The sequence below is a fragment of the Protopterus annectens genome, chromosome 2.part0 (assembly GCF_019279795.1).
Source record: "Protopterus annectens isolate FY-2018-M chromosome 2.part0, PAN1.0, whole genome shotgun sequence".
In the NCBI taxonomy this organism is placed as follows: domain Eukaryota; kingdom Metazoa; phylum Chordata; order Ceratodontiformes; family Protopteridae; genus Protopterus; species Protopterus annectens.
Genome location: NC_056728.1, coordinates 1,333,241,209 through 1,333,253,220, shown reverse-complemented (window position 1 = coordinate 1,333,253,220; position 12,012 = coordinate 1,333,241,209). Strand labels below are relative to the sequence as shown.

The following is a 12,012-nucleotide window of genomic DNA, read 5'->3' as shown; positions in this document are numbered from 1 at the left end:
TTTCTTTGTGAATTTCTTATTCAGTCTCTCTCTCTTCCCAATCCTTTCTAACCTCCTCTGATTGATTCTTATAGTTATCATGCAGTATTTTGTATGCTCTACTAATTATTCATTTTTTTAACAGCAGCCTCTGTTCTAGATTCTACTAAAAACGCTACCAGTATTAGTCTTTCCCTTATGATTCCTCGGTTTCTTTCTCTTTGCCTATACTCTGACATCAATCTTTGATTGGGAAGGCAATCTCCATCCTACAGTCCAAATAAATTATCGGCCTCTTCTCATTCTATTACCTTTCCCCTCTAATTATTTGTCCCAATGCCATGGTTCTTTTGCCAGTTATGTCCAATAAATTCTACACTACGACTTTATTTAACAACAAATGATCTTTTGTTCCATACGACTTTTTTTTATTACTCTTCTGTTCTATTGCCATAATTGAGTTTTATTCTAAATGACTATAAACTCTGTCGGCGTTGATTCCAGTATACAGTTTATACATCTTTCACAAAGATTTGCTTGCATGACAGAGCCCGTGGTTCTGAAATCCTTCTGGCTCATGTAACCACCACTAGGAAAATAATTTTCCAAGAAAGAAATCTGAGGTTTACTCAAGCTGCAGGTTCAAAAGGGGCCTTAATTAGGGTTTGAATTAAAATAGTAATATCCCAAAAGGGAATTAGGTCACAACAGTGTTTAAAGAAGGAAGGTCCTTTGGAAAAAGCTTTAGATTTCTTCAATGAAACAATGGGAGTATGATTCTCTCTTACATGAAAACTGGAAATAGCTGGCAGTTGGAGCTTAACAGTAGAAAAAATTGCACCCTAATGAAACAGAATTGCCAAAAAATTCAAAATCGAAGACATGAGAGGTGAGAAAGGATCTAAACCTCTGGAGGAAGCCCAAATGAAAAAACTTTTCCACTTACTTTTATAGACTTTCCTAGTAGATGCCTTTTTGGTGGAGGAAGATAGAATATGGAGCACAGGGGATGAAAGCCTGGAATTTCCAGCCATCTTTGGAAGGGGAGAAACCAAGTGCTCATCAGATAAGGCTGGACATATGGGTGAGAAACCAGCTCTGAAAGGGGGTCCAGCACACATGAAGTATGAATGAGATGATGCCACAGAAAAGGGAACCATATCTGTTGAGGACGAGGGGGGAGAGGAGGATCACCTTCACCTTACACCAAATCATTTTTAAAAGAAACTTTGATATAAGAAGACAGAATGTAAAAGTATATAGGAGGCCCGGAGGCCAAGTGTGGATCAGAGCATCCCTTGGTGACTCTCCTTCCTTAAGGATTAGGGCAAAAAACACTGTTGCAATTGATGCTGACAGGGGTAGCAAAAAGACTGTGGCAAGGCTGGCCCCAGCAACTGAAAATCTTGGTAGCCATGAATTGGTTGAGGGACCAACTCATAAGGCAAAAGAATGCACCTGCTCAGTTTGCCCACTAAAACACTAGACTTCCCCGGGATGTATTACAAAAATCTTTTGAGAACGCATTGCCCGTCACCATACCTTCATGGCTCCCCCACATAATGGATATGACTTTGTTCTAGGAAAGTGTCCGTGGTATTAGCCATGGTGTACAGAAAAATTAAGGGGTGACCTACAGGAACCAGTGGGGAAATTAACCACCAAAATATATGCTGTCTGCACATCCTCATTAGACTGATTGGAAATTGTATGGGTTGACACAGCATGGATCACTGGACTAAGTGTGCCCACTGTAGCACTAGCATGTAAAACCTGGCATGAGGGACCAGCGTTACGGAAGCTGTCATTGAACCCAGTAAGAGAGAATGTACTTTGCTGGGGGTTTCAAATACAATAGAACTTTGGATAACTGTTGACCCAGGGAAAAGGCACTGAAATCTGACATTTTTTTAACACCTTTATTGAATTACCACTTGTGACATAGGCAAATTTACATTTATACAAAAGTAATCAAATTGTACTGAAATTAACAAACATTATACTTCACATATATTGCTATACATCATATAACCTAAGCAACATTACAAAAATTATTCAATTCCTGTCACTTTTTTTAAAGAAACATCTTTATTAAACCATCACTTATGACATAAGCAATCATACATTTATATAAATGAAAACAAACCACACCGACACAATCCTAGTTGCAAGAATTTTATATCACAAACCATAATGACCCACTCCCAGTTGCAAACATTATACATCACTTATAATCTACCCAATCATTTTCAAATATTACAAAGCTCATTTAAGTCCTGCCTTCTCTTAAACCTCATTCCTCTCCTGTAAGTATTGTTCCTAAAAGTCCCATTTTTTTTCTATGTAGTTTGCTCCTATCCTTTTCTAAAGATCTCAATTCCAATTTTTTGTCTCTGTTACTATATTCACTACTTCTAATATAGTTGGTTTATACTTTGATTTCCATTTTCTAGTAATTGCTTTTTTGGCAGCCACCATAATTAGACACAGCAGGCCCGTACTATGTCTAGGGAATTCCTATTCTGTATCATAGCTCAGAAAAATAATTTCCCTTGACACAGCAATTTGCCCACCCAGCATCTCCAACAGTGCATCCTGCAGGGAATCCTTAAATTCCGCCAACCCACTGCACTTCCAGAAAATATGTTCCCAAATACGTCTCTCTCTTCTCAGTCACACCTCCAACATTTGCTGTCTACCTGAAGAAAAATTCTCTGGAGTCTACTTGAGTATAAAAATATCTATGTAAACATTTCCAAGCAAAAATCCTAAATCTTCTAGATTTTGTTGCAATATTTGGGAGACATACATATATCCTCCCATTGTTTCTGTGTGTATTGCTTATCTAATCTCCCTTTCAAATCCTTTCTAACTTTCTCTGATTGATTTTTATAGTTATCATGCAGTATTTTATATGCTCTACTAATTATTTAATTTTTTAATGGCAGCTTCTGTTTTGGATTCTACTAACTCTACCAGTGCTGGTCTTTCGTTTAGGAGCCCGCTATTCCTTTCTCTTTGCCTATACCCGGATATCAATTCTTGATAGGGAAGGCAATCTCTAACCTGCAGCCCAAATAAAAATTCTTGGCCTCCTCCCATTCTATTACCTCTCCTTCTCTAGTTATTTGCTCCCAATACCTTGTTTCCTTAGCCAGTTTTCTCCAATAAATTCCAGCCCCCTCTTGCCTATTGTCTATATCCCTGATTGCAGTCATCCCTACTGGCAGAATCTTCTTTTTCCAGTCCCGTATTGGCTTAGTTCTTATTCTGTATGATTGCTGTTATTCTCCTTAAAGGCCTGCATCCAAAATCCCAGTCTCTCCCTGCTTCTTGAGCTTCCCCCGTTTCAACATCATCCCTTTCCACTTTGAGTTATAGTTTTCTGCTTGCTCTATGTATAGGAGCCTAAACTGTGTAGCTCTGAAACAGCCCTTTAAAACTGGGTAATCCCAATCCACCCTGTTCTAATGGAAGAACAGTTTATCCCACTTGACTCTTGCCATCTTCCCCTCACAGATGAAGTCCTTCAGCTCTTTATTGATTGCTATCCACAACTTCTCCTCTGGTTGATAAAAATATGCCTGACCTGGGACTAAGACAAAAGTGACAAAAAATATTTTGACTGGTTGTATCTTACTTTCCATACCTATACTACATAGCTTCCACTTTGAGTTTTTGTATTATCTTTTTAGTCTCTTCTCACATATCCTTAGCTGACACACCAGAATCATTTTTAATCCATATTCCTAAATACTTCATTTTATCATGTCCCCATAAATACGGACATTGCTGAACCAATTTTTGTATGGGTAAATAATTTACCGCTATTGCCTTTGTTTTAGCTTCATTCATTTTGTATCCCGAAAAGATATGAAACTGTCTCAAAATGTTCCACAATGTCTCTTTCTGGTTTTGTCAGGTATAAAATAATATCATCTTCAAATAGAGCCAGTTTTTCTTGACTACCATACCAATTGTATCCTTGACTTTGAGTCCCTTGTTTTTTTCTTCAGTAGCTCTAAATATAATGCAAATAAAGGGAAAGAAGACATCCCTGCCTGGTTCCTCTGCTCAAGCAGAAATTATTTGAGAGGACCCCACCCACTTTAATTTTTGCCTACGACCCCTCATATATCTTTCTAATCAACCTTATATTTTTTTTCAGGAAATTCAAATGCTTCCATTGCTCTGCTCATAAAGTCCCAGCTTACCCTGTCAAATGCTTTCTCTGCATCAAGACCCACCAACAACATATTCTTATATTCTGCTTCCTTCTGGATCATCAGTGTTCTGTTAATGTTGTCAAATGTTTGCCTTCCCTCCACAAAACCACAATGATCCATATCTATCAATTTTGGCATTACCTTTCTCATTCTTTTAGCCATTATAGAAATAAACACTTTAAAATGATGGTTTAGTATTGAAATGGGCCTGTATGAAAGCTGGATCTGATGGGTCTTTACCTCTTTAGGTATTACAGCTAACACTGCTTTCTTCCAGGATGTTGGTACTTCTCCTCCTCTTAAATATTGTTAAACAAAACCTTCCAGATCTTTATCAGTTTTTTTCCCCTCCTAGCTTCCAAACTTCCACAGGAATACCATCTATTCCTGGGGACTTTCCTGCTGATTGGTTTTACATCACCATTTTTATCTCATCTCCTCCTATCCTGTTAGTAATTGAGCCTCATCTACCTCTAGCTCTGGCATATTTAATTCTTCCATAAACATTTCCATTTGTACATTTTCTTGATTACCATATTTCTCTGCTTTATACAAACATTCATAGAATTTCTGAAATATGCCTAATACCTATATAGGACATATTGTTACCTTCTTTGTCATAGGTTCCCTAAGCTTGGAGTTAGCTCTTTCTACTTTCTGTTGCCTGAGCCGTTGTGCTAAAAGTTTTTGTGCTCTACTGTTATTATCAAAAAATAGTTACTTAACAGTAATCGTTCTAAACTTGTGCATATTACCGAGGTAATCCCTTATTTTCTGCTTAGCATTCTGCAGTTGATGGTCATCTTGTTGTGTGAGATCCCCCATATTCTGCAATACTTTAACATTTGTCAGTCCCTCTAAATAATCCTTGTTACTTCTTAACCATAGCTCCCTTTCTTTTATTTCCACCTTATTTTAATAACTCTGCCTTAATTTTATCACATTCCCTAGCTATATTTTCAGAAGAATTTTCTATCCTTTCTAATAGCTCCTGAATAACCTCCACCTATTCCTTACATTCCTGTCTTTTCAACAGATAGTTGGGAAAGTGCCAGTGTCTCATTTTTTTCATTACCCTGTGTTTGTAAGTTAGTTATTATTGGTGCATGATCTGAAATAGTTATTGGGTACATATCAAGACCTTCAATTAAATGCACATGTTCTGGTCAAATGTAGATTCTGTCTAGCCTAGTCCAGTTTTTATATCTTGGAGAATAATATATAAATTTCTCTGAAGTCCTGTTACTGAAGTCACATCTTCCATCCCAATTTTTTTCATAAATTTCTTAAAAAATCTACCCTCCTTTGTTATACTTTCCCTTCTGGGCCCCCCAGACACATCTTCACTGTTGCAAATCACATTCCAGTCCCCACCTCTAAGTAATATTCCTTGTGGAAAACTGATTATTTCTCCTGGAATTTTCTTAAGCTCCATTATAGCAGTTTTAGGTGGAATATAAACACATGCCAGTGTAATCCTTCTCCCTTGCCAGTAGCACCTTACCACTACAAATTTGCCATTATTATCTTTTTTACCCTCTTCTATCACTACTGGAGCTCCTCATGCAATTAATATCAGTACTCTCTTTCTTTATCCCAGGTATTCCACTCATTACACACATTCAGACCCCAAAATGAGGCTGGGAAGACTAAGAGTAGTAGAATCTCTATCTTCATTAATGACATTCACACCGCCAGAATGGTTTGCCAGAATGACGCACTGGAACTACTCCAGGTGCAACTGACAGTTAACAAGACACCCATGCAAGTTATAGCCAGCTATAGACCCCCTTCCATGACTCAGGACACTCACTTCTCCTACCTGGATCTACTTGACTCCATCAAGGTGCCCCCTAACACCTTGATCCTTGGTGACTTCAACTACCTCACCATAGATTTGGTGAATTATTCCTGTGCTAATACACTCACCCAATGATCCCTTGACTTCATTGATTCTAATGCTCTAGACCAGCTTGGCTCATCCCCCACAAGATAATATAATACTCTGAACTTGGTTCTCACCAACATGGGTAACCCCTGCACTGCTCCCATAGTACGTTCTTCCCTGGTGAGTTCAGATCATCAGTCTGTCTCATTTGAAGTTTCTATCCCCCCCCCCCCCCACGCACACACAGCCGTAAGCAGGCTAAAAACTTCTCAAAAGCTGACTACAACCTCCTAAGGGAGGGTATCAGTAGCTTCACACCACTGCCCTCCTCACAGGATGCAGGCAATTATGCTGAACAGTACACCAATGCAGTATACAAGCACCTTACAACTGCATGGACTCAGCCATACCCAACAGAACCTAAAACCTGCTCCTCAAGGAAACACAAACCTGTCTGGTGGACATCCTCTATAAAGAGGCTTTACAACAAAAGGAAGAAAGGATAAAAAGAACAAATTCCTAATTGGAAAAACTCCTTCCTTACCCTCAACAAGCAAATTAGATCACTAGTGAAAACCTCCAAAGTCAATTATGAATCAAAACTAGCTACCAAAACAAAGGAAAAACTACAAAGCCTCCTTCAGTTACATCAGGAACCTCCATGGCAAAGCCCAGGTTTGTTCCAAATTAGTACTTAACGGTATTACTTTCACTGATCCCGTTGACTTAGCCAACCTGCTAGCAGATAGGTTCAGCACAAACTTAACCCCCCCCCGTCAGCCCCAAAAGCCCTTTCAACATCCCTGATACTTGTCCCACACCTAACATCTCAATAGATCAAGTGTTAAAGGTCCTATCCAAGGCAAAGAACATAGCTTCCATGGGACCTGATAGTATCCCCGGCTGTATTCTGCACCATCTCCAGCAAGAACTAGCTTCTCTATTGAGCACCCTATTCAACCACAGTCTGTGCAGGCTTCATTCCAGCAAAGTTTAGAACTGCCATCGTCATCCTTTTGCACAAAGCTAGTGCCACTACTGACCCTGGAAACTATCACTCCATTAGCTTGACAAGTCTGATCTGCAAAGATATAGAGTGCATTATTATGGATCTCATAAACAAGGACATAGGCAATCTCCAAGCACTTGACCCCACTCAGTTTGGATTCATCAAGGGCAAATCTTGCCTGTTGAACCTGGCTGACTTCTTTAAGACTGTCACCAAGGCTCTGGATGAGAGAAAGTCAGGACATACAACTTACCCTGACTTGGCCAAGGCCTTTGACACAATCCCCCAATTGGGCATTATTGAAAAGCTAACATAACTTGGTGTAGCTCCCTATCTCATCAGGTGGGTGGCCAACTGGTTTACCACAGGACCCACAAAGTCAAAATTGTAGCCTCCACTTCCAATACCAGACCTGTCACTAGTAGTGTTCTCCAGGAATATGTTCTGGGACCCCTACTGTTTGGCATCTACTTCTCAGAAGTTCAGACAAAGACAAAACGCCTGTGGCTGACCAAGTTTGCAGACGACTGTAAGTTGGGTGCTTCCATGGACTCCCCAAATGATGTTAATATACTGCAATAGCGTCTGACAGCAACAAATGACTGCAGCCAAAGTCATGGCCTCAAGTAAATGCAAAAAAAAGTATCATCATACTTTTCAGCAAAAACAGGGCCCCTACTGATTACCACATCAACGGCAACCCCCTAAGTACACAACCTGTGGTAAAAATGGCAGAAAATTCTCCTTCACTCCAAACTTTATTCCGTAAGCGCTTTCGTTTGGACCAATGTCTAAACTTCCTCAGACAATGTTACACAACAGACAAAAGTTTATATACTTGAACAATCATCTAATAAATCAATTAACAAATTAAGTAAATAAACCACGCTGCCACAACAGAACTCCAGGCGACAGGTACAACAACGGAAGAAACAGAACAGCTGGAGGAGGTAGCCCAAGGCTCGCTCGGTAGCCCTTTGGTTACACTAAGTTCCCAAGGTGACTTTAAAGTTTTTAACTACACAGATTTTTATTTGGACACACATTTTGTTGACTTTTTATCCAGACGGCTGTCCTTTGTGCCCAATAAAAGGGCCGATTTAGCAAAAACAATTCTAGATTTAAAAATTTTTGCTCAAAAACTAAATTTAACAGCTTTAATGGGCAATGTGCCTTGTTTAACACAGGATTTAAAAGTTTTGAATTTGTTTAATCCACCACTGCATTCTACCATAGCATTGTTTGAATGCATTTGTGAAATGGACTTAAAAGAAGGCTTAGTAGAAATTACCCTAAAATAACCAATGGCAACATAACTGTAGATGAGATGGACTTTTTGGTTTCTCTAAAACTACATAGAATTAGGGTAATGAAACCCGATAAGGGAGGGGGGCTCATATTTATGCATGAACACGATTACATACAAAAAATGCATAGCGTTTTGGAAGATGATTGTTATAATTCAATAAGTACCAACGAGATAAATATTGCATATAAGCAAATTTATAACCATATTAATGATTTGTTTTTAGAAGGAAGTATCAGTTTGGGTACGTTACATTATTTAACAATGGCAGCACCAAAGACACCTGTTATATTTGGGTGTCCCAAAAAACACAAAAAGATCTCTGATCCGCCCTTTAGACCTATTGTCGACGAACAAGGTTCTATTGTATATGCTTGTGCCAAATATGTTGACGGAAAATTGAAACCAATCATAAAAAGCGAAGAACATATTTGCCCAGATTCATGGGGACTTTTGGATGGTATAAATAAATTAGAATTCAATGCCAATCACAATTTTTTAACAGTCGACATAAAAGACTTGTATACTGTCATCCCACAGGACCAGGGCATTGATTGGGTTAGACACTTATTGTCTTCTAAAGGCATGGACAGCAATGAAGCACATGTTTTAGAGACATTACTACAATTAGTTCTCCACAACAACTTTATGTTTTTCAACGGCCAAGCATATAAACAAACATCGGGCGTTGCTATGGAAGCACCCTGCGGCGGCAGTTTTGCCAACTGTGTTTTAGCTTTTTGGGAGCATGAATTTTTATTTAAAAATGACTTGTTCCAACAACATACTGCCTGGTACACTAGGTACCAGGATGATATGTTTTTCATTTGGAAGGGTGATGCCACTACAGTTCCACCTTTTATAGAAGACATTAAAAGTTTCACAAACTTTTTGGACTTCACCTTCCAATTTGAAATAGAAGCCATTAATTGTTTGGATGTATTCATATCAAAAGATAGAATTCATAATAGATTCAGGACAACTATATACAGGAAACCCACATACTCCAACACTTTTTGGCATTTTTCTAGTGGCCACCCCTTTCATCAAAAGAAGGCAGTTATAAAAGGACAGCTGGTCAGGGCATCTAGGATGATTCCTTTGGAAGATGACGTCCATGCAGAATGTAACCTACTTAGGTCTATGTTTAGCAGTAGGGGATATTCACCCAGACTCTTTGATCAAATACAGAAAGAAGTTGTGTCCAAGAGAAATATGGGACAATTTAAACCTATTCTATCTAAAGGGTATCATGATACAGCCAACAGGTTGGATGTTGATACAAGTAGAAATATACAAACTAATATGCACTTTAATGGCATATCAGATATTGCTGGTCCCACATTCATTACAACATTCTCAAAGGATGCAAAACTTGTTTCAAGCATTATCTCCAAGAATTGGGCATTGGTGGCAGAAGACACACATATCAATAAGTTTGAGAAACTACCTCATATAATATATCGTCATGGTCATCAGAACTTAAAAGACCTCTTAGACGTCCCAAACAGAGTCACGAATAAGAACGTGGGTATTTATAAATGTGGTCGCTGTCACCAGTGTCAACATATATATGTTGGCAACAAAATAACCATTTGAGATTTTAAATATAGTATATTGGGGAAATTAAATTGTGAATCTATGGGCAATGTTTATGTTGCTGTATGCCAACAATGTCAGTCCTTTTATATAGGAAAAACGGAAAGGACAGTATGCCAACACATATATGAACATACTTATATATATAAGTAAAGGAACTACCACAAATGCTTTGGCTAGGCATACATTGCAACATCCTACCCATAGATTCCTTTTCACCATTTTGCATCAGGAACCATATAATAAAAGAGGAAGGCCATGGGCATTAAAGTTAGAAGAAAAGGAACTTTTGTGGCAAATTAGAACTTTTGCACATATACACCCTGGCCTTAATGAACATGCATCTATTAAATGCACTTTAAAACTTAAACAACTAGATAGGTGAAGTGTTGGTATATAGAGCACACAATATATTATAACACAATAACATATAAAACATTATTTCTATGATCTGTTGGTTTGTTTTGCTGGTTTAAAAAAAAATCAAGGATTTTGTGTTCAGCCCTTGGCATTTGATTTATATATATATTCATTTATACAGTCATTTTTATTGTATTTTTATTCATATCAATTTTACCATGTATTGGTTGGTATTTGAGAAAGACACATCAGAGATGGCATTCAAAAAGTATACAGCTTTTTATTGATGTATTAGGAATTGAGATGATGAAGTTTAATTATTGTTTATTTACTTAACTGTTTAAGTGATTTATTAGATGATTGTTCAAGTATATAAACTTTTGTCTGTTGTGTAACATTGTCTGAGGAAGTTTGGACATTGGTCCAAACGAAAGCGCTTACGGAATAAACTTTGGAGTGAAGGAGAATTTTGTGCCGTTTTTGCCGTTCTTTCGTGTTAGCAAGTCCTAGTTGTTTGTTTTACACAACCTATGGTGAGAGACCTGGGTACTCAGGGTGACAACAATCTCACATTCGACCATCATGTAGCGGCAGTGGTCAAAAAAGCCTTTTACTTAGTTCATCCCATAAGTAAAGGGATTGCATCCAGAAAAAAGGAGGTTATTACCTTTCTATACCCATTTGGTATGTACCTCTACAAACTTCTGCACCAATTGGAAAGGCCACAGAAATACCTCAAAAGAGAATCCATGGCCTCCAATACCTGTCTTATGTGGACAGGAATCACTATCACTCAACTCAGTATCACACAGATTGCTTAGAGGTGATCTGTGTCTTGCCTACAAGGCAATCTTGGATCCTACTCTGCTCGAGATGCTCCATTAAAGTAAGACTAACTCCTCATGCATTACCTGCCTGAAAGACCTGAATCTAATATGAGACATCAACAAAATCTGCTGGAGAGATAGGTTTGTCTCCAAGAGGCTGCCCCATCTCTGGAATAGACTTTCCATACATGTCAAAGTATCTCGCTGACCCACTTCAAGCGCAACCTTGACGTGAGGATGGGAAACCACAAATTTATCCCAGGGGTTCCACCTGTGTTCCTCACTGACAGGGGTGACAGGTGCTGACTGAGGGTTATTTTTGGGGGATAAACTCTTAGCTAGGCTTGTAAGGGCCCCAGGGCCAGTAGCCTAGTAGCTTACTATGATCCTATGAATAACCATCCTGAAAACCTTTCTTTACCAAATTCACATGATAGTTCTTTCTAAGTGTGTCTCCTGTAAAATAGCGATTTGCACTTTACATTTTTTAATATAGTTCACAACTCGTTTTTTTTTGCATTTATCTGTGAGACCACTGATATTTAAAGACATCATAGAAAGCATTACTGCATCAAAAAGTTATTATTCTGGGGTGGGGGGAAGAATATGTATAATACTTTATGTATAATACCTTTTTTTGTTAAATGTCTAGTTCCAGCTTCTGTGCTACAAGCATACACTATTTGACAGGTTGAACTTTTATACAGTTGTTTCTAGTCATATCCATTTGAGCCTATGTCACATCTTACAAAACTTTTGTTTTACTGATTACTGAATTTACTAGAAAAAAGCCTCATAATATTCAATATTCTTTTGCA

The 12,012-nt window shown here is 38.3% G+C and overlaps 1 protein-coding gene across 1 annotated transcript in view; it reads right to left on the bottom strand.

Moving 5' to 3' along the window:
* Positions 1 to 12,012, bottom strand: part of TOPAZ1 (testis and ovary specific TOPAZ 1) — a 1,272,938-nt gene that overhangs the window by 408,589 nt on the left and 852,337 nt on the right. The gene's annotated exons all lie outside the window — the stretch shown is intronic.